Source organism: Coloeus monedula (assembly GCF_965178545.1).
Source record: "Coloeus monedula genome assembly, chromosome: Z".
In the NCBI taxonomy this organism is placed as follows: domain Eukaryota; kingdom Metazoa; phylum Chordata; class Aves; order Passeriformes; family Corvidae; genus Coloeus; species Coloeus monedula.
In genome coordinates, this window is record NC_138822.1 from 55,990,249 (window position 1) to 56,013,926 (window position 23,678).

Sequence of the window (23,678 nt, forward strand, 5' to 3'; positions counted from 1 at the left end):
ACCTCAGCTGTTCCTCATATGGCTTCCCTTCAAGGCCCTTTTCTACCTTCATTGCCCTCCTCTGGACACTCTCTAAGAGCTCAATGTCTTTCTTACATTGTGGCACCCAGACCTGCCCCCAGCACTCGAGGTGAGGCCACCCCAGTGCAGAGCAGAGCCGGACAATTCCCTCCCTTGACCTAACCTTACAGAGGAGAAAGGCTCATAAAGTAGAACGAAATTACTCTGTCTCACTTCTTCATACGTAGCTTATGTATTTTTTAACCAAAATTTAACCAATCTTATAGTTTTAATGGCCATAAGTACATTTTATTTCTGCTGCCTAATCAGAATATTGGCATGATTTCAGTGGCTGCTCTGACAACTATTTGTTTAAACAAAAAGTCATATTTTCTAAATCAATTTTTTGAAGATAAGTTCCCTCTTGTTTCTTTCTCTTTGAAATTACTCAACAGGAATACTGATTCTGAAGGTATGCATTTTTGCAAGTGAATGAAGGTATGTGTAAGAAATGCAAGAAGGTATTGATGAACATATTCAGAAACAGATTCTTGGAATTTCTGGGATATAAACACTTCCCAGATGGTTTGCTTCACTGATTTATTAAGAATTTATTACAACTTTTTCACATTTACTTCCCACACTTCCACATCTTGATGTTTTCCTCTGCCTATATCTTTTACAAATGTGTTAATGGGACTCTGCATGGAATTTCAAAATACTGTGTTCAGACACTTCATTAAATGTAGATTATTCACATATTGCTGCTTAAGGAAAAAAAACATATATTCATTAGAAGGATTTAGCAAATCCAGCCAAAATAAGAAATGCTTGGTGGACCAGTGTTATGTGGCTTGTAAGATATGTATCTGTCATAGGTATCTTTCAGCTTCCCAGAAACAGACTGGCTATTAGAGATGAAAAAACCACTGAATTAAAAAAAATATTACTGTACTCTTTGCATGCAAGTTTTGGTCAGTAGACTCACCATAAGTACGTGGCCTCATTCTCTAGCTAGTCTGGCTGTGCCTATCACTGCATTGGGAAGGACTAATGTAGATTCTATCCTTTGATGTGCTTTTAGTCCTGCTTTCTCCTAGCAACAGGAACATGAAGGTTCTATCCAAAATAAAATGAAATATAAAATATTAAATTGAGGTATCCTATATTTTTCCACTTTGCTACCTTTTAAATTTTGCAGAATTTTTCCTAAGTTGCTACAAGGGGATGACATGTTTTGTTGGACTAGAGACAACACGTAAAATTGGTTTAGTTGTTAAAATTAGGCTAAATACAAGCAAACATGCAAGAGTTAGACTGTGGAGCCCATTTATACCAAAGAAAGTTTCATTTATTTTCTTGCTTGCTAGCTTGCTTGCTCGCTTTTTCATGTGTTTAAATATTTTGCACGTACATCTGTAGGCTACTGGGAAACGATGAGATAAGTAGGATATATATGGGCGGGCAAAACCATGCTATGACAGAGCTGATATGCAAGTCTGGCTTGTGTTACCAGACTGTTGCTGTAGTGCTGTGCCCAGCTGAGAATTCTGTGGACTTGTCACGAGGGCTGAAGACTTTCCAAACCTCAAGTGCAAGCTCTCCTCCATATGCCTCACTTCCCAGCATCTTTCACAAAGAGAGATGTGCTGAATGAGGTGCTGGGTGATCTTATGGATTCTCTTAGTCTACTCCCATAAATTGTGAGGAAATGAAAGCATCTAGGGATGCAATTTTATTTTTAATGCTTTTTTATTTATTCTTCTTTGGTATTTTTAATCATTAAGTGTCCTAGCAAGAGAGAAACATGCAAAGACCAGTGTTTACCTCTACAAGGAGGAGATAAACCCTGCTAATTTGCTCATTCCTTTTCTGTTGCACAAATAAACCACTTCAAATATCGCATGAAAGAAAGCAAGTTTCTTGAAAGATTTGAGTTTTCAAAAAGAAGAAAGAAGCGGTGGGATTTTTTTGTTTGCTCGTTTTCTTTTTTTTGTTTCATTACTTTTACTCCTATGTGTGTTTTAGTCTACACTTCTGTTCTGAGTACATGGTTTCTGGCAGACTAAGGTGTGAAAATAAGGTGCACATTTGCAAGGGGCTAAAATTAAATCTGTTAATAATAGCTTTGTGTTGAATTGCAAAGGCAGACATTATGCTGCCAGCAGTAAGTAGACAACTTGTGCAGCTGATAGTTCAGGGATGCCACAGTCCCCACATGCAACAAGTTCATAGCAGCAGATGTCGGAAACTGAGACACTTCATCAAGCACAACTTATTTGTTTTCTCCACACATTACTTTGGAAATCCAGGCTTCACTTTGTGCTCATCTGGGTTTGATGGTTTTCAACAACTCCATTACTCTGACATAAGTGATAGTGACACTTTGTTCTGCTGATGTACTGCTTTTTGTTTTGTTAAGTACACAGATGAAGCTTTCACATCATTTATATTCTTTAATTGTAAAAAGGGGCTTGTGATGAAATGTGAGAGGCAGCAAGCCTCCTCATGTCACCACAGAGTAGCTAATGTCATTCAAATGACAGCAAAGACCATTTACAACATATGAAATCTACAATCCTTTTGGAAGGACTCCAAAGTACAAATATTCACATGAAAATGCTATGCATTGTATGTGTTCTTAACAAAAAAGGACACTTTTTCAAGGTCATTGTAGTGGTGACAAGAAGTGTAGTTTTCAGTTGGAGAGCTAAATATAGTTTGTTTCTTCAAATTTGAATTTTTTAGATCCATTAATATGTACATTGACTATGCCCCTCCCCCCTCACCAAAAAAATGTGGAAAATTCTCAAGGCCTGAAAGCTAGGTTAACTCTAGTATTTCCTTGGGGAAGAGGACAGGTAAGAGTGGCATATCAGAGCATTACTATGTCTCTGTTGCTAAATACTTCAGGGTGTATTTTGCTTTGGTTAGATCAGCCTCGTTTCCAGATAAATGAATTTTTGCATCGTCCAGAAAGCCTGTTTCAGTCACACTTGTCTGGGACCATAATGCAAACAACAAATCATATGAGCTGCTTTGTGCTTTCAAAACTTAGGACTACAGTGCAATGGTTTTTCTTTCTTAAGGAGGCAAATATAATTTTCTCATGGTCATGCCCATGAAATCATCCTCTATGAGGTACAATATACTTCCCATCAGCAGAAAGAAACTGGCAGACAATTGTATTTTTAAGTCTTATTTATTTTCTTTCTCATTAAACTGAAGTGGTGATGTTTTTTAACAATCAGAATAGCCTCACTTTACATTAGGAGTGGATAACATAGCCCCCTGGAGTGGATGTATTAATGTATTGGTGTGTGCTTAAGTATGTAGATGTACATGCATATGCTATAAACACACAGATATAGGCACAAAATAAATGGGAAAGAGAAATGTAATTTGAAGAAGGAAGTTAGTAAACAAGCATGTCAAGGGGATTTCAAAGTTTGCAAAGGTGCTATCAGTTGGAGAGCCTGCTGTTATTTTTCCATATGTGATTTAATGAGGATTAGAAAAACAATCCTGTAATAAGGATTAGATGCTAAACAACTGAAATGAAAAGAGATGAAGAAATAATCCTGACTGGCCATTTTTATGTAGATGAGACGACAAGCTGCATCCACACCTGTGGTGTCCCACCCGTAAGGGGAAGTGAGCACCCGAGATTCACAGATGCTCAGGGTTGAAACTAATGACAAAAATCAGAGGGTCTGCAAAGGCTTGAAAAGTTTTATTAGTAAAAAACACACTTGTAATGGAAATTGGCATGTTAGTCCCTGATCCTGATGCCTTTTTCTGGTCTTAAAATCAAGAGTCAGACATGGTTAAAAGGGAAAAAGGGATTTTACCTTGGTATGTATTTTAAGGATCCTTAAGTGCACCACTCAAACTCATCAAAATGCACACCTCAATGCACACCCCCAAAAGATCAGGTATAACATTATAGGTTTTACTAATTAGCATATCTGTCAAAAATTCCCCAATGATAGGCTCAAGTGAGCCCCCCTCCCCAAGGAACCTTCCCCTGGATGGTTCTATCTTAGTTTACAGAATGTGTTCTGGAGAGGATCTTGGGGTCTGGGGCACACTGATCCCTAACTACGAAGCTTCTAAAATGTTTAGTCTCCTAACTGTTACAGTGAGGATACTGCAACAAGATGTATCAGAGGATACATCAGAGGCTCATGGAAAGAAATATATATGGACAGATTCTTGATAGATGTTTCAGAGATGTTTATTTCTCCAGCTGCATGGCCGGGTTCTGATGAGGAACTGCTCAATCACGGGAACCAAGGGTCCTTGCCCGTGCAGGGGAACTCAAAACAGCCAATGGGGAATGAGGTTGACCAGGGGCAAGGAAACCCTGTGTCTCCCCCCCAGGGTCCCTCTCCCAGGACTACATGGCAGGGGGGGGAGACCCTGACATTTCACCTGTTTATTCTTAACAAAAAGACATTTAAAACTTAACATTGAAAACAACTGGATAAACATAACAAGAACAGTTTCAAAACAAAACAAGCCACCCTCCTGAGTCTTTAAATATCCAAACAGATTCTTTGGAACATCTTAAGGCTGACAGAAGGGAGACAGGACTCTCCAGGCATGCTTTGTGGGGAAACTGAGGCAGGAGAGGGTTTAATTTCTTCCCTCCCCCTTTTCATCCCCCCCTCGGCATCAGAGAGGAGTTGTAGGGAAAGGGAATTGTATAGGGAAGCCACGGGGTGAAAAACGGATTAGGAATAAATTTAGGATGGGGTAAATTTAGGAAAGGGTTCATATTGGGTATAGGGTAAAAGGGGAAAGTAGGTTGTGGGTAGGGAAGTTGCTGGGATGGATATCGTTTATAATTTTGTGCATAACGGCTGACTTTGACTGGAATACCCCCAGGCCCAGTAACATTTACTGCTTGTAAACCCTTGCACTATATCAAATTGTACAACCTCCCCATCTCCTACACTTTGCAGGTAAATTTTAGGGTTATTCCTTTTAATGGCAGTTCTATGGATGAATAGATCTCCCCCTGTATCATCTTGTGTTATAAATCCACAGTTGTTTTTGACATTGTACCATTTCACAGTTCCTGTGACTTTTGTGGCTACAACTGCTCCTATCACGTGCTTGTGTATTTGTCGTGGCTGCTGGTCCCACGTGGCCGCCGCCTCGCCGACTCCAATGTCTCGGCCGGGCCCCTCTGTTGCGGCTGCTCCGTGCTCTCCGAGCGGCGCTGCTCCAGTCCGTGTCTGGGCTCTGCGCGGCCCCGCGTTGCCATCGCCGCTGGCTCTGTGCCCTGTGAGCGGTTCCGCTCAGCCAACTCCACGCTGCTTTGAGAGCGGCCCCGTTCCGGCTCGGCGCTGCGCGGCTTCTCGTGTCGCTGTGGAAACCGCGGCTTCTCCCTCCACAGGGCTCTCCAAGCCATATGCTCAGACTGGGCTTCCATGATGACCTCCAGTCCCTGGCTGCTCGTGGGGGTCGCCTCTCTGCTGCTCGTGGCCCAGGGCACCCACAGCACCTGCAGCGTCGCTCCCTCACTCGCGGTCGTGCAGCAGGGGACCCCGAGACAGGGATGGGGTCTACGATAAGGCACACACTCCCGAGGGGGCCGGGCGCATCCAGCGCAGGAACCTCCGCTGACACGGCTGCAGTCACGCGCTCCTGGGATGGCCGCCACATGGTCTCAGCCACGGGATTACGGCCATCCTCTGCTCTAGGGGTAATGGAACCATACAAATATTCCTGAAGAGCTTCAGTGATTACAAGGCATCCACGGAGAAGTTCTATCACTAATGCATGTTTTGTTTGAGTTATTATTTCTTCCAAGATCTCATACTAGAAGTTCCAGTTACCAGTTCCAGGAGGATCAATATCAAAAAGCAAGTCTCGAGAAATATAGAAGAAACTTTTGAAAAGCCAGTTAAAAAAATGTTCAAGATCTCCTGGAACAAATACTTTCCTGTTTTGTTGTTCAAGGATTCCTTTAACTTCTAGATACATTTCTTTCCGTGGCTCAGAGAGCCACATTTCCCATGATTCTTCCATAGTCCAGAGAGAATATCCAAACCTAGGCGAGAAGAGAGAGACCTAGAGTGGTTTTTACTCATGAATTTTCTGTCCTTGGGGATCGGTGCCTTGCCAGCATTTTGCTACCATTTGTTGCAGTGTGGATACTGCAACATGCTGTATCAGACAACGAGGCCCGTGGAAAAGAAATATATATGGACCGATTCTTGATAGATGTTTCAGAGATGTTTATTTCTTCAGCCGCATGGTCGGAGCTCTGCCGAGGAAGTGCTCAATCACGGGACCCGAGGGTCCTTCCCACACAGGGGAACACAAACCAACCAATGGGAAATGAGGCTGACCAGGGGCAGGGAAACCCTGTGCCTCCCCCCTGAGGCCCCTCTCCCAGGACTACATGGCAGGGGGGAGGGCCCCAACACCTAACTTAACAAATAAGTCTAAGAATGTAACCTAAAAACCACTAAGAATATAAAAGCTATAAAAAGGTATAAAAGGGGTATAAAAGAAAAGGCAAAAAATCATCATGTCATCAATCCTAATACAATCATGCAGCAGTGGGTTTTGGATCAAGGACTAGGGTGAAAAGTAAGAGAGGCAGAGAGAGAGGAATTAAAAAAGGGGAGAGAAAAAGAAACAGACAAAAAGAACAACAGTCCTGGCTCCAGTGTAGATCCAGCTGAAGAGCTGTCCAGCCTGCCCAAGGGTGTTTGGCCCAGGAAAGTGCTGTCTTACTGTCTTGGTTTGAAAGACAGGTGTCTGCTAAGGAAGGCAGGAGCCTCCCTTGGAATGGCAGATGTAATGCCTTTTCCTCCGAGGTATTATAATTTTGAAATCAAGGGCTTTTAGGCAAAAATGTGGGAAAATAGGAATAACAGTTCTTTACTATTATATATATAACCAGTCAAACAAACAGCAATAACCATGGCAGTAACAGCAAACACAATCACAAACCCAGTGCCAGCCTTCTCGGCTGTCGGGCCCTTTCCCCTCGGGTGCAGTTCCGCTCGCAGCCGGCAGGGGCGCTGGCGGCTCCCGGTGAGCAGGGCAGGTGCGATGGTTCCCCCGCGGCTGCAGGGGGCGCTCCGGAGCGAGCTCGGGGAGCACGCGGCACTGGCGGCCTGGGATCCCGGGAAGGGATGGGACAAAGGCTTCACAAACCCCTGGGCAGCCGATCCCGGTGTCTGGCTGGACCCTCGGGAACAGCAGGCTGGAGCAGCAGGCTGGAGCGGCAGGGATGAGCACAGATCCCAGAGGACAGACGAGATATATCCAAACGGGGAACCCCACGGATGCCCAGGCAGGCAGGGCGAGCATGGCTACAGCGCAGCGAAAGCTCGAAGCAGCAGCGGGGCAGGGCAGCCACAGCCTGGCCTCCAGCAGGGCAGGGAAAGTAGCTTTGGGATCCCGGCGTTGTTTCCAGCAGAAAGAAAAACGGCCGAAGAAAAGAACCAGCAGCTCCTTTCTCTGCAGCTTCTCTCTCCGAACGCCTAGAGCGAACTGACCCCACACCCAGGTGAAACAAAGGAGTAGCCAGGCCCACCCCACCATTAGTGGGCAGCTCTTTTGTCTTTCTTAATACAGTCATTTGTCCTCTAGCAACATGCATATGGGAAAAAATTCCTTTAACAGGAAAAAAAAACTAGGACTAAATTAAAACCCCAACACTTACCTCTCTGTATGCTCCTTCTCCTACATCCTGTTCTTTCCCCCAGCTTGTTATTACCATCAATCTTTGGCTGTTATTGCCAACAGTCCTTGGCTGGCTTGACAGCTATCTGGCTATGGGTGTTTGGGACATACACATCAGCCCCTTATCTTCTGGGCTTCTATACCACCCTCATGTCTGATCTTGTGCTGGTCCCCGGACAATCTATATCATGTTGCCAGTCTGCAGTTTCGTATGATGATTTGTGAAGTGGCTGGAGATTTCCCAGAAGGAAATCCCACGTGTTATTAAGTTTGCTGATCTAGTTTAGCCCACTTCCCCCCTTGCCTTTAATTCATCACTGCACTACAGCATGTCCCCTGCAGACCTGGGGAATATCCAAGAGACAGGGAATAGCATGGTGAAACTTTGTGCTCTCCTCACTTTTGACCTCAGTGGGCTAAAGCCCAACTTCCATTTCCTACAGTAGCAACTTCCTATTTTTCATACATTTTATACAGACTTCTAAAGTGCCATCTTAATTTCCCTTATTGACTCAGAGAAATTGTCTTTTTTTCGAGTACTTTCTTTTCTAGCAGATTCTTTCATTTGTTTTAATTGCAAACTAAATTTTCTTTGACTGGAGCAATGTCTTTACAAATAGTTATATTTGAGGACATCTCAAACATTCTGTCTTCTCACTGAAAACTTTATTACTGTCAGCATTTTTCTGAAGCATAAGAAATGTACTGATAGTTTTACCAGCATCCTTATGATGAATACCTTGAGAAGATATTCCAGTCACATATTAGTGAAGAACTTTATTCAGATGAAGCTTTTACCTTTACTGAGAGAATACAAGGACAAACCAAGGAGTTTTGGTCCCCTTAAAGAGGTTACAGCTTCCTCATGGACTCAGAAAAAGAAGCAAGAGGATATTGTTGATTATTCATTTAATGTCTGTTTTTACATCATGCTGGAGAACACAATCATTGCAAGGAGGTGTGTAAGCAAGGTGAATATATATATAGTCTGATTCTGGAAATCAGTGAAGCTATCCGTACAGCAGGTAATAAAATCAGATTTTATAAATGCAACAGAGACATTTGTATGTTTGCTGCAGGAGCTCATTTAGTAGTCAAGTAGAGGATACTTTGCATTTTAGGAACATTCTAATTTTTCACATCTCTAACTGAACGTTCTTGAATAAGACTTGGACTGATGAAAGGAAAAAGCTTCAACACCAATATATTACACGAAAAACAAAAATTATTTAGCTGTGCAATTGAAACCTACACTGAAATTCCAGCAGTACAGCACATTGGCTAAGCTTTTCTGCATGGTGACCTTATCCCTACGGGTTCTTACTGTGTGTTTCTCAGTTTTGAAGGCTCTCTGTGTGTTTGAATTTCCCCCAGGATTACTGGCAGCAACTACTCTTCATGCTTGTGTCTTATCAGTATTTAGGCAGTTGTAACCTTAGCACTGGGAAGTCTAAACTGTAAGTTGCACAGCTGCAGGGATCAGGACTTCAGTGGATGTTGGAGAGAGTTGACAGCTGTCTTGCAGGACACCAGCTGGGACTGGAATTACTCAGGTCAGTGGTGAATATGTTTGTCACAGAAAAAATCAAGGGACAGGGTGTTCTGGTCATACACATTTGGTATTTCTAAGCTCAGCTTAGAAAAGCATCATCCGCTTCTGAAGGCTATGCCATCCCTTTCCATGATGCTTGTCCTGCCCTCTGTATCAGGAAAATACAAACCTGCTTCATTAACACCAACCATAGTACTATCGTTTAGTATGGAAAAAAATGCAGTCTGGTTAAGGAGAAGATACCACAGTTTTTGCAGCTTGACCTGTGTTTTCATTATATCCTGTTAACACTGGGCGTTTCAGAAGCATAGCAGCAGCAGTATTGACAGTGTCACTTGGAACAGTGTTTTGCACTGTTCTGAGGTAACAGTGTTAGTGGGCCAGTGTGTAGATTTAAAACACAAAGACTGTAATAGTTCCTGTTGACACTGTGGCTTGTGCCAAGCCTAGACTCTAAGGTTCAAGAGAAAATGTGATCAAGCCCCTCTAGGCATAAATATGTTACTGAAGAAAATAGTTGGGTGTTGGGGTCCCTCCCCTGCCATGTAGCCCTGGGAGAGGGGCCCTGAGGGGACAGACACGGGGTTTCCCTGCCCCTGCTCAGCCTCGTTCCCATGGGTTGGTTTGTGTTCCCTGCGCGGGCAGAAGGACCCTCGGGTCCCGTGACTGGAACAGTTCCTGGGCAGAGCTCCGGCCATGGGGCTGGAGAAATAAACATCTCTGAAACAGCTATCAAGAATCTGTCTGTCCATATATATTTCCTTTCCACGGGACTCCTGGTTTGATATATGCATGTTGCAGCATCCCCACTGCGACAAACTGGTGGAGGAATGCGGGCAAGACACCAATCCCTGAGGAAGATTCGTGAGTAAAATAACCACTCTAGACCTCTCTCTTCTCATCTTGGTTTGGATATTCTCTCTGGACTATGGAAGAATCGTGGGAAATGGGGCTCTCTGAGCCACAGAGAAAAATGTATCTAGAAGTAAAAGGAATCCTTGAACAACAAAACAAAAAAGTAATGCACACGGGAGATCTAGAACACTTTTTCATCTGGCTTTTCAAAAGGTTCTCCTATATTTCTCGAGACTTACTTTTTGATATCGAACCTCCTGTATCTTGTGAGGGGTGTTTCTGGGACGAGATCTGGGATAAAGTATGGGATCAAAGAGAAGCTTTCCGTGCATACCTTATAATCAGGGAAGTTCTTGAGGAGCATGTGTATGGTCCCATTACCCCTAAAGCAGAGGATCATACTAATCCCATGGCCGAGACCGCGCGGCCGCCATCCCGGGAGCACATGACTGCAGCCGTGCCGGCGGAGGTGCCTGTGCTGGATGCACCCGGCCCCCTCGGGAGCGCGCTCCTTATCGCGGACCCCATCCCTGTCTCGGGGTCCCCGGCCATGTGACCACGATCGAGGGAGCGATGCCGCAGGCGCCGCGGGTGCCGTGGGCCACGAGCAGCCAGGAACCGGCATCGGCGTGGCAGCCCGCTCTGAGCACACGGCTCGGAGAGCCCTGCGGAGGGAGAAGCCGCGGTTTCCGCAGCGACACGAGAAGCCGCGCAGCGCAGCGCCGAGCCGGAACGGGGCCGCTCTCAAAGCAGCGTGGAGTTGGCTGAGCGGAACCGCTCACAGGGCACGGAGCCAGCGGCGATGGCAACGCGGGGCCGCGCAGAGCCCAGACACGGACTGGAGCAGCGCCGCTCGGAGAGCGCGGAGCAGCCGCAACAGAGGGGCCCGGCCGAGACGTCGGAGCCGGCGAGGCGGCGGCCACGCGGGACCAGCAGCCACGACAAATACACAAGCACGTGATAGGAGGAGTTGTAGCCACGAAAGTCACAGGAACTGTGAAATGGTACAATGTCAAAAACAACTATGGATTTATAACACAAGATAATACAGGGGGAGATCTATTCATCCATAGAACTGCCATTAAAAGGAATAACCCTAAAATTTACCTGCAAAGTGTAGGAGATGGGGAAGTTGTACAATTTGATATAGTGCAAGGAAAGAAGGGTTTACAAGCAGTAAATGTTACTGGGCCTGGGGGTATTCCAGTCAAAGTCAGCCGTTATGCACAAAATTATAAACAATATCCATCCCAGCAATTTCCCTACTCACAGCCTACTTCCCCCTTTTACCCTATACCCAATATGAACCCCTTCCTAAGTTTACCCTATTCCCAGTTTATTCCTAATCCGTTTTTCACCCCATGGCTTCCCTATACAATTCCATTTCCCTACAACTCCTCTCCGGTACCGAGGGGGGGATGAAAAGGGGGAGGGAAGAAATTAAACCCTCTCCTGCCTCAGTTTCCCCACAAAGCATGCCCGGAGAGTTCTGTCTCCCTTCTGTCAGCCCTAAGATGTTCCACAGAATCTGTTTGGATATTTAAAGACTCAGGAGGGTGGCTTGTCTTGAAACTGTTCTTGTTATGTTTATCCAGTTGTTTTCATTCTCCTTTTATTGAAATAAAACGGGTGAGGTGTTGGGGTCCCTCCCCTGCCATGGAGCCCTGGCAGAGGGGCCCTGAGGGCACAGACACGGGGTTTCCCTGCCCCTGCTCAGCCTCGTTCCCATGGGTTGGTTTGTGTTCCCTGCGCGGGCAGAAGGACCCTCGGTCCGGTGACTGGAACAGTTCCTGGGCAGAGCCCTGGCCATGCGGCTGGAGAAATAAACATCTCTGAAACATCTACCAAGAATCTGTCTGTCCATATATATTTCCTTTCCACGGGACTCCTGGTTTGATATATGCATGTTGCAGTATCCCCACTGCGACAGTTGGGAGTTGCCTAAAGCCTGGTAGGACAGAGCTAACACACTATATTAAGCAAGGACTTTCCTTAAAAAAAAGACAGAGAAGGTATTAGCTGGAATTTCTATTTGATGGATAAAAAAAGTCAGAATTGAGAATTGTGTGTGAACGCTTGAAAGAAAGTTATTTATTTATTTTTTAAAAACTAGAATAATGCCTCCAGAGAAACCGTTATGCAGAAAGATTCTGAAATCTTTTCCATGTTCACTGTGTACATGTCAATCTCATGGATACGGCCTGGGATTTCCTTTTATTTCTGTATTTATTTAAAAAACGCCCTTTATTTGTTTTATTTACTTTGCTCCCAGTTTGTATTTCAGGAAGTGAGCAGGCTTTTTATGAGGTGGGCTGGTTGTCAGAGTGGGTGATTATTTTGATTTATATTTCATGGCTTTCTTTGATACTTTGAGGACATTTTCCCATCTTTAATGAAAGCAGGCATGTCTGAGTAATTTATTGGATGTATTGGTACTACTGAGATTTGAGCATATTACCTAGGTGTGTATCTACATGTTTCATTTGAGGAACCTATTACTGACAACAGTGATATCACTAGCAGTAACTAAGAAATCTGCTCTTCTATCTGTGATAAAATTGCACACTCATAACAGACAGATTAAACACATTTTCAGACAGAGACACCAGAAAATATGGTAAGCCATAGGACTCTGTTGGTCATTTTGCTATTGATTTCTTGGGGAAGAAACTCAGACACTTTGCTAATGGAGGTAGCTTAAAGTCTTAGAAGATTTTGAGGGCAGCTCTGAAGGTATTGACTTTGCTACCTAAGCCTGTCATTTGGGCCTTTAATGAAGTGCATCTATCGAAAACAGACCAGGCAGGGGTCACTGTAAAGCCTGCTTTTAAATTGTTCATGGGCTTTGTTTGATTTTAAAATCCATTTCCATCCACTGTATGTGCAGTTGGGCTGAAAAAATTCCTTCATAGCTGGAAAATGCTGCTGATGCTTGGAGAATTTCATTCAGGATATTTACCATCAGCATTTTACTGAGAATTTGTTTAATTAAAACATGTTTAATGGATAGTGAAAATTCTGCAAGAAGACATCACTTTTCAAGTCAGTCTCTGAGGTCTGCTTTCTATCTCTGAATGGTACTGAGGTGTTTCCTGCTGCAAACACTGAAAAGTGTGTGTCAGTCCAACCCACTCACAAGGGAAATGCAGCTCTCCTCTACCTCACTCTGCCTTGTTGTAGAATGAAAGTAGTGTCTTATTAAAAAATATATTGATTCCACATGTTTCCAACTCACCTGAGAAGCCATAGGAGCCAATGTACTGTTCAGAGAGAAAAAATACCTTTCTATTCTTTCCCTTTCCCTTTCCCTTTCCCTTTCCCTTTCCCTTTCCCTTTCCCTTTCCCTTTCCCTTTCCCTTCCCCTTCCCCTTCCCCTTCCCCTTCCCCTTTCACTTTCCCCCTTCCCCTTTCACTTTCCCCTTTCCCCTTTCCCCTTTCCCCTTTCCCTTTCCCCTTTCCTCTTTCCCCTTTCCCCTTTCCCCTCTCCCCTTTCCCCTCTTCCCCTTTCCCCTTTCCCCTTTCCCCTTTCCCCTTTCCCCTTTCCCCTTTCCCCTTTCCCCTCTCCCCTCTCCCCTTTCCCCTCTTCCCCTTTCCCCTTTCCCCTTTCCCCTTTCCCCTTTCCCCTTTCCCCTTTCCCCTTTCCCCTTTCCCCTTTTCCCCTTTCCCCTTTCCCCTTTTCCCTTTCTCCTTCCCCTTTCCCCTTTCCCCTTTCCCCTTTCCCCTTTCCCCTTTCCCTTGTTGTTGTTGTTGTTGTTAGGTCTGTGCCTGCTGTCTCTCTTATCAGTGGCATGTATCAGGAGAAAGAGCCTTTATTTACTCTAGTTTTTTTTATTATAGTGCGAATACTGGTCTGCTTTCATCTTGTAACTGCTTTTCTTTCAGGGTCAGCCTCAAAACTCATAATCATACCTTTGTTAATTTCTGTCAGTTTGAAGACAGAAACTGCTGTTAAATACCCTAGAGAAATGCTGGTACCTATCACAGATTTTTTATGATAAATTTTTGTGTTCATTAATTTACTTTTTGATTCATTTTGATATGGAAACTAACATTGAGGAAATATTTTTTAAGGTGCCTGATAAACCCTCAGTAAAAGAGTTTTCATAACCTGTCAGATGAGTCTGGATAGGTATTACAGATGACCCACTTGAAAGAGAAAATAGCTATAAACTTCTGTTTACTTAGGAAACATTTAAGGATAGCAATAACTTATCCCTTGCCAGGCTCCAGGGATTATGGGCTGTTAAAACCCACAGAATTCAATGAATATTTTTAGGCTGTCCAGCCTGCTTGTAAATAGCCAGATAATGTGTATTTGCTTTTTTGGAAGTCTCCAGGGGACCATGTTTGTGGTATTAGGAAAAGAACACACACCTATGAAGAGACAACCTGATCCTGAGAAGTTTATTGACTTCAGCTTTACAGAACGACAAAAGAAAGGAGAAGATAAATGTTGTTATTTGTTATTGTTACAGTAGGGGATTGAGGCACGGGGAGCCAACATCTTCCTGCCATAGAAACTCAGTTAACTAACACTCTTCTCCAGGGGTCACATCTACTGTTGAGATTCTTACAAATGGCAGGTGCCGGGTGGAACAGAAACCATGGGCTCCTTCCATGCAGTTGTTAACCAGAACTGGAGGGAGAAAAGCTACTCCCCTGCTCCAGGGAGACTCACTGAGAGAATTCACCAATTATGACTTCCTAACCTCCAACACCATGACTTTGGGATATTTGTCAAAGTGCTTGTAAAGGATGGAGCCCAGTGAATAAATGAGGGAAGAAAAATAAAAAGAGAATTTTCCTTTCATTGTTTTCAACAATAAGTCTGTAAGCATAGAGGATTTAAAGCAAAGATTGCTTTCATGTAGAGTCCACAGTGTCCAAGAAACTTCTCCTCTGGGAAGCAGTCCCATTATGAAGAGAGATGCTGAGAAAGTAAATACATCATCAGCACTGATATATAACTCTGATTAAGATTTTAGGAATAGCTAAATAAATTACTCTCATTACTAAACCTCCCATTCTGAAGATTATACATCCTGCTGTTTGTGCTGGATGCTCTCCTTTGTTTTTTCTAATGTTGCTTTATAAAACAGAACACCAACACATATTTCTGTTATTGATAATTTTCCATTGCTGCAAAGCTCTCTGTGTTTGTTGCTGTGACATTACTACCCATGCCTGAGTTTTCCCACACAATTGCATCATTGCTATACAGCACAATCATGTAGAATTTGGAGGAGGAAAAACCACTTTTGAGACAGAAGCAGAAGAGCTGATGTAGAACAAGCCTGCTGATACCCTGCAGAGTATTTAATTAACAGAATCGATCACTTCTTGGAGAGATAAAGTGATTTGATAGAATTCAGGGAGAAAACACCTCTTTTTTAGAGCAGGGATAGTTCCTTATTGACACTCCCACTGTTTACTTAAATTAGTCTCTCCTGATTCCCACAGAGAAGAGAAAAAAATTATTTTTTTTATTATGTATTTAAAACCTCAGAGTTCACCAACTGATAAGTGACTTTACAACGTATTTCTCTTACAGGACAAGGCCTTTTCTGTCAAACTAATAGTTAATGCTAAAGTGATTTAATCAGTGCAGTATGATACATGATGTTTCAAAGCACATTTTATGTGTAAAAATGTCACTGCTATACATGCACACATACATGCAGACAGCAGAAATATTCTTTAAACAGATTTGCCAGGCTAGAAACAGGGTATCTATTTTTATACATAATCCAACTAGCTTGTGATTCAGAAGATTTTTGAATCAACAAATGTGGTTAGCACCAAACCATGTGTATCCATATTCAAACAATAAATAAAGATGGTTCAGTTCCTAAAAATTCTTAACACTTGCTGAAATAGCTGAGCTCTGGACCTTAAAGACAACTGCAAACCTATTGCTCTTCATGGATTTCTGTTTCTTTCATTGCACTATGGTCAAATTGAAGTGGGTGCATCAGGTCTGCATGTGTGTTAACCCAATAAGATGTTAGCCCAATCACTACTGCAGCCAGTGTTTATATGGGACATGTAATCGGTCTCCAAGCAGACAGGCAAACAAAAAGAAAAAAGCAAACACCAGAACTCATTCAAACAAAGCCCTATGAACCCAAACTTACTGTATCCATTTCATCCTAATGTATGATAGTTGTAAGTATATTCTTTATACTAGTTATGACTGCATTATTTGAAGATTAAAACTCCAATTTTATGTTATCTCTTTCATGTTTTCCTCAGAGATGTAGAAATGTAATGTGAAGAATACCATGAAATTTACACACACAATAGTGTTTTCTTTGCAGTTGCTAAGTTAAAAAATAAGGTACCAAAACTGTTATAAAGTATCACAGTTAATTTTCTAGAAACTCTGGAGAATTAAACACTATAAACACCTAGAATTTTTTATTTTTATTCCTTTACATAAATTTTATGTTTCTTAACACCTATCTGTGTCTGGAATGCAATGTCAGCTTCATTGCAGATCTATTCACATATATATGTAATAATCTTTTGCTGCCAGAATGAATGGGTAAGTTTGTCTGTGCAGATGTAACATGTGTATCTATGGACCACTTCAGCACTGAGCATAATAAACTCAACCTCATTATAAGCTAAAATATTGCCAGTGACAAGCTTGCACTATAGTGGGTTTGCCAGAAAATAAAAGTCCTTCATATCTTACAATCTTACTAGCAGAAGACTCAGACCTCCCACTTTGGAGACTGCAAAAAAAAAATAGACAGTCTTTTTCAACCAAAAGCAGGTAAAAACCATGTTCCATCAGGGATGTTTTGAAGCTTCTGAAATTTTTTCCCTGAGAATATGGCCAACAGTGTTGGTGTCAGGATTAAAAGCAGACTGTCTGGCTCCAAGTGGGGTCACACATGGCTAGGGTGTTTGGGCACGGTCATAAACAAGCCACTCACAGCTGGGTGCTGACAGCTTTTGTGCTCTCAAACACCTCCCTTGGGGGCTGCAGCTCTTGGCATGCTGCCACTGGGCTAAACGTAGAGCAGGGACAGACCAGCCCCCAAGTATTCAAAGTTCTCAATTAGTGCACTCCTGAAGGTTGCTTGGAATGACTTAGTCCAAACATCAGCCACATCTTTGTGTCTTCTGACCTGAGCAGAGAACTAGCTCAGTTTGTGGTGGGATTCCCACCCCTGGTGGGGCAGTCTGGAGATGTGATAATCTGCCTTTGTACTAAATGAGCATCAGAGAAGCTAAAAAACAGCCAGAGGTTTATGACTTTGACCCTGCTGCCTTGTGTATTGGCAAGAGAAAACAAAAAGCAGGGATTTTCAAAGCTAATTAAATAGTCAGGTATGAGTATGACATGTGCCTGACATGGCATTAGGGCATATTAGGGCACAAAGAGCTCTTATATGTAATGCTGGTTTAAAATGGATTTTGGCTTTGCAGGAGTTGTGAAATCTTTATAGTCATCTAATAAATCTGTTCCCCAGACCTTAGGCTTTTTTCTCCAAAAATCCAATCACTTGTAAAATATTCTGTCAAAGCCTTCCTGCAACATTCCTTTTAGTGGTCCAGAGCCTACAGCCTTCTTTATTGAATTTCTAATAAATAATACATTTTTAACTGTTTGTCTCTCAAAACTGCATGTTGGTTTTATCCTATGGCAAGAAAGCAAAGCTGAGATTCATAACCAGCAGAATTAATGATGTGGTAAAGCCCTGTATTTTTCACCCTCAGAAATCCTGTCCTAGCTCTGTAAGTTTGTATGACCACTTACTCTATGGAGAGGAATGAGAAAAATGGGAAAATCTGAGCATATTTGTAGTTTAAGGGGCACACCTGAGGAACAGGCATGCATATCATCAGTTGTAAAAAGAGGAATCAGTTGTCCTTCGTTACACAATTTGTAATATTGATCAGTCCTTTTACTTTATAGATATTCACAGGCAGAGCAGTTTCTCCTCAAATACAGCCTGTTTTTTTTCCCTTTTTTATTTTTCATATCTGTCTTCATTCTGTCTTACAAGGAGCGTGTCTTGTTAGTTCTGTTTAAAAGATAAGGTAAGCATCTAGTGAACTTTCAAAGCATGGAGCTGCTGGTTTTCAGTGTCACATCCTTCACAAACCCATCCCAAATTAAGTATGAAGACACATCCCACATTGCCAGGAGGTTTAAGGTTATTTCCTTCATTCTTCTGCTTTACACTAATGTTTTACACAAAAGAGGCTGTAGAGGTGCAAACAGCATCATGAGGTATATGGCAATGATTAATGGAGCTGTATCTTACTAGACTCTGGGAGATATCCAGCTAATTAAATTTCGTCTGAGACTTCCTTGGCATTCTGTTCCCAAATTTGCAAATTGTATGATATACTTTGCACTCTTAAGTGTTGTATAAGATAGCCATTAGCTACAGTGACTGACTTGTGAAAAGATAATATATTTCCTATCCAGCATGACTAGGGTCATTTGTACTTCATTTGGTTTCTGTCTTTGATCTGTGCTTAAAGGAGAGAAAATCTGTCATGTTTAGCTGGAAAGAAAATTCCTCACCACCTGCTGTTATGCTGAGTGCAAAGCTGCCTAGATTTGAGAATATCATTAGTAATTTTGGATAATTAGAGAAAGTTTAGGGGTTCCATGTTCTACTGCACTTTAATCAGAGTCCAAATTTGGGTTCATTTCCCTGAAAGGCAGATTCAGAACAAAAGCAGTGCAAAAGTTGATGCAATGTCAAAGACATTTGTTCATTGATTTATCAAGTGATGCACTTCCCTTTTTTACAGTTTCAGTTTTTTCCCCCGAATTCTCTTTAGTTTCATTTGGATAGTTCATCGTATTAAGATACATTTTCAAGAAATAAAAAATACTGACTCTGCCATGTGAAATTTTCAAAGTAGCAATCACTGACTGTAGAAAAATAATCTGGTAAGAAAGTTTCTCTCTTTGTCTGTGCTTGTAAGAATCTTTCATGAAAAGGACACTTGCCCTCTTTTACTGAGTTGTAGCATTTTTTCCCAGTTTTTGTGAGCAGTTTGTTTAGAGAAAGGAAGCAATACTGTAGAATCAGTGCTTTGTCATTTAAAAGAGCTCCTACTCTAGATTCCATTTGATCTTCAGACACTGAGCTGCAAACACAAAGAATAAGAGAATTTCGGTACACATTTCTGAACTGGCCTGCTTAAAAAAAGACAGGTGATCTTAAAAAAAAAAAGAGACCCAGCAAAAGAGTATCCACCTATCTATTTTGTTTTCCATAGAGAAAGCAATACCTTCCTCATACAGAAACAATCCAGCATACAAAAAGGGACTCTGAGCCGAATGCTTTGAACTGCATTATGGTGGAAGAAAGATCCTTATAAAGCTAACCCAGTAAGTGAAAATTCACAATGGGCTGTTAAGGTCAACAATATGAAAATGTGGGTGAGAGAGCAAAGCAAAGTGTTTGCAAAAATCTACATCCACCAAAGCATTTATAATTGAGCTAACAGAAATTATGCATCTGCACCAAATTGATCTGAAATCATCCTGAATGTTTGACCTTTAGAAAAAGGGTTACAAGAGAATTTGAATTTGGGGTCCCATTGAGCTCTTACCTAATTCAGTTCCATCTGATGTTTTACCTTTAGTGACTAACAGTATCATGTTAATTCTCTTCTTTGGACGGACAGTGAAAGATCTGTTTATAAAATAAACAAGGCTTTCTTTTTGCCTGCTGCTATGACTTTGTACCATTTGCAGGAGCTGCTGATGGAGTTGTGTATGTACTAAAATATACAGTCCCCATATTTTGGAAAGGAAAATGGAATCAGGAGTGTGCTGTGTACCAAATAACTTCATCTAGTATTTGTTTATCAGTCTCCTAGTCTAAAGAGACTTTCCATGTAGAAAACCTGTACTAGTCCTTCATTTTTAAGAGCAAAGGGAGAGCTGATTTACATTTAATTCAAGTGTGAATTTCCTCTTACTTTTCAAGAGGGTATTTTACATCACACAGCTGACTATAAAGTAAAATTAATATATGAAGAAAATTGGGAATCTAAGCTTTTTAAGTTTTTTTTGTTTTGTTTTGTTTTGGTTTTTTTGTGTGTTTTTTTTTCTTTTTAAAGAAAGCTGTATTAAGGAAAAGATGAGGCTTTTTAAGCCAAGCTAGCTTATGTCCAGACAACAGAATAGACAAAACAAATCCTATCTACTATAAAAATAAATAAATTGCCCAGAAGCTGTTCACTGAGAATATTGAATGCATTAAGCTCTCAACATAAGAAAAGATTGTACAATATTCCTTTCTTCACTTTATACAGAGTAAAAAGACAAGCTTCATACCTGCCAAAGCATTACAAAGTAGGAAGCATTATGACACCTTTTTAGGTGAAGTACACCTCAATATCTCCTGTGCCATCATGGATTATCTTTTGTAAGTACCAGGTTTAAAAGCAAAAGAACACTATGTTTATTAGATGTTTTGTATGAAGAAGAGAGGCTTCTTACATAGGAAAGTGACATTTGAATTTTGATTTGGAAATTCAATACTTCTTACTGGTAGTAATTGTAGGGCACTCACATTTTTACAGATAAATAAAAGCATTAGTCTGAACTCAGTTCAACCTTCCCATAATAAAATCAGCAGCAATAAAATTTCATTACATGATCATAAATGGAAAATGGCTATAATGTATTAAGATATAAATGTTATATAACTTAGCTTAATCTAGTCTGACACTGGAGATCTAGTGAAACCCCAAAAAGCATAACTGATTCAGTTGCTTCCCACTGAAGTTCATGCCAAGAGCGTTTTGCATTTTAAAACGTATGAAGTTGCTGTTTTGCTCTGGAGTGCAAAACTCAGACTTATATGGGAAGCTATGGTGTAGTGGGCAGCATTTTTAAGTGTACACTGGCTTGCCATGGCCAGCAGTGAAGAACTCACTGAAATCAAAACCACTGTACACTAACTAGAAATTTGTCTTGTGTGATTATCCACTTCTGCTAACTACCACTCATTTCAAAAAGGCATAAGTTGCACTTTGCATTTCACACAAGCATGGGAGACAGCTGGACAAGGCAAAAAGGAAAATAAAAAAGGAAAAAGATGGAAAAAAAATTGGTATCAGCTTTCCTAGCAGTCTCAGCACTAAAATTGTACTAACAGTAGTTGCGGTAATCATTTCTCCTCTGCTACCATGGGATATTGCCTGATCGCTTTCTACCCTACACACATCTTTCCCTTGAGGCCTCTAGTTTTGCTGGGTAATTGGAATTGGTAACCTGTGAACAACCATCCAAACTGAACTGGACCAAATGGTGTAAAAACCCCTTTTTAACCTCCAGTTTCTTCTGAGATTGTAGATTCATATTTTTTATTTTTGCTTACAAACACCCATCACACCGCACATTAAAATACCTAAATATATCAACCTGCAGTATGAGCAGGATAATGCTAAAGGCCTCACTGCTGTCAAAGGAGTGGTAGAAAACTGCAGCCTTTACTTTGCTGTCCTGGCAGACTTTGGTGAACTTGAAATCCTATGAAGGGAAAATCTGCTTATTCTTTATTGATTTTATAATTTGTTTCTTTTACTGTTGACACCTAAAGGCAGAATCCAAAATATACCAAAATTTTTTGTTATTGTAGAGGTTCATTTTCATAGGCAAAGAATAATATGGCTTTCTACCTGAAGAAACATACATTTTAGAGAGCTAATACATGAAATTGTAGCTATGCTCTCAGCTGGGTTTTTATTTCCTCTAAATTATAAACCACAGTTAAGGAGGAAGTCCTTACATTTTTTTGCACAAAATGTGAGGTTGTGTGGTTTGTGGTATGCAAGGTTTCTGTGGAGATGTTAATTTCTTACCTAAGAATATTTAAGATGATCCTCTGATTTTGGGAGACTGGCCAGAAAATTTTCTTGTCATGTACTTCCCTACAATAAATAAAAGATTTGCAGGCAACTGGGCTTCTATGTTTTCTGCTTCATAAATTTTGCCTACCTTCAAGAAAATTTCATGAGTTAAGCATTTGCCAGTTAAATAAGAAAGAGATGATGGGTTTGCAAACACTTCTCTTCCATGAGGATTTTTCTGAGATAAAATCAGAAACCATTCTCATTAAAGTATTTCTCTAACATGATGCAGCCTCACAGGAAAAACAAGCCATGAGTAACAAGGAAAGATATAAAAATATAGCCTACATTATCTTCTAAGACAAGCCATTTTTTACATCAGTAAAACTTTTGCATCTCACCTCTAGAACTACAGCAGAGAATATTTCTAAGCAAAAGTCTGGCCCCACATTTGGAAGAAAAAAATTAAGCAAAAACTCAAATAAAGCACAGGGGGTTTTTTCTCTTTCCCAAGAAAGGGAAGAAAATTATCAAAGAACCCAAATGTTTTGTCGTTATTTGATGTTTTTTTCTCACAAAAATACCCGAACATGATTTTGTCCTCTTGTTCTTCAGTGAAAAGATTTCATACAGCTTTACTGATTTGTAGACTATACACAAAGTTTACTCTCTGGACCTATGACAGATTTTTTTCTATTTGAGGTGTCTTGGTTATACAGTTGGTAATTTATTTCATCAATGGAAATGAATTTAAGACTGGAAAATGATATTAATATAGCTAGAAAATGATATTTTGGATCTTTGTTTATCTTTATGAGGGGATAAAAAGGAATTAGAGGCCATCTCAAGAATTTAAAGGAATTATAGTTACGTGAAATATATTTGACATACTATGATCAAGTATATCTGGAAAAAAGCTTATAAAATTATTTGAGGAAAAGTTTTTATGCATTTTCTGCAGTGTATCCATACTTGCAAAATCTGGCATTGCAAAACTTTCAGCTTCTGGTGGCAAAGAATCACAGAGGGCACAGGGAGAACATTTTTAATAGCTGACAACTAATGTTCCCTGTTTAGTGATAAGAGACAGAGTGATTATATTTCTTAGTGCAGACTTCATAACTGAACCATAATTTAGTCCAACATTTATTGTTTCAGATGGAAAGACTCTATGTGTGATATTTAGAATTTCTTCTCTGAGACACCACTGATCTGCAAGTTCTTTATAAAATGCTTTCAATGTGTCCGGTTGTCCAGAGGGATTGTAGAGTCTCCATCCTTGGAAATACTCAAAAGCTAACTGGAAGTGAACCTAGGCAACTAACTGTACACAACCCTTTGAGCACAGTGTTTGACAAGATGACCTTCTAAGGTCACTTCCAACTATTCTGGATCCTATGAGTCCACCTCTACAAATGTTTGAAGTTTGACAAGTTAGGAGCAACTAGACTGGAAATTCTCACAGATGATAAAGTGAGTTTGAGCACCAAAACACTCATAGATATTCCAGCTACTGTTCGGAAATTTCAGAGAATCACATAAAAAGTCCATGGCCAAATTACCAATAGAGGGTAATTCTGTCCCAATGGACCAATTTTTCCCCACCTATGTGGAATTTTATTTCCCCTCTGTGAGGGTGACGCTTTTTCCTGGTCTTAAAATCAAGAGTCAAACACAGTTAGAAGGGAAGAAGGGATTTTACCTTGGTAGTTATTTTAAGGAT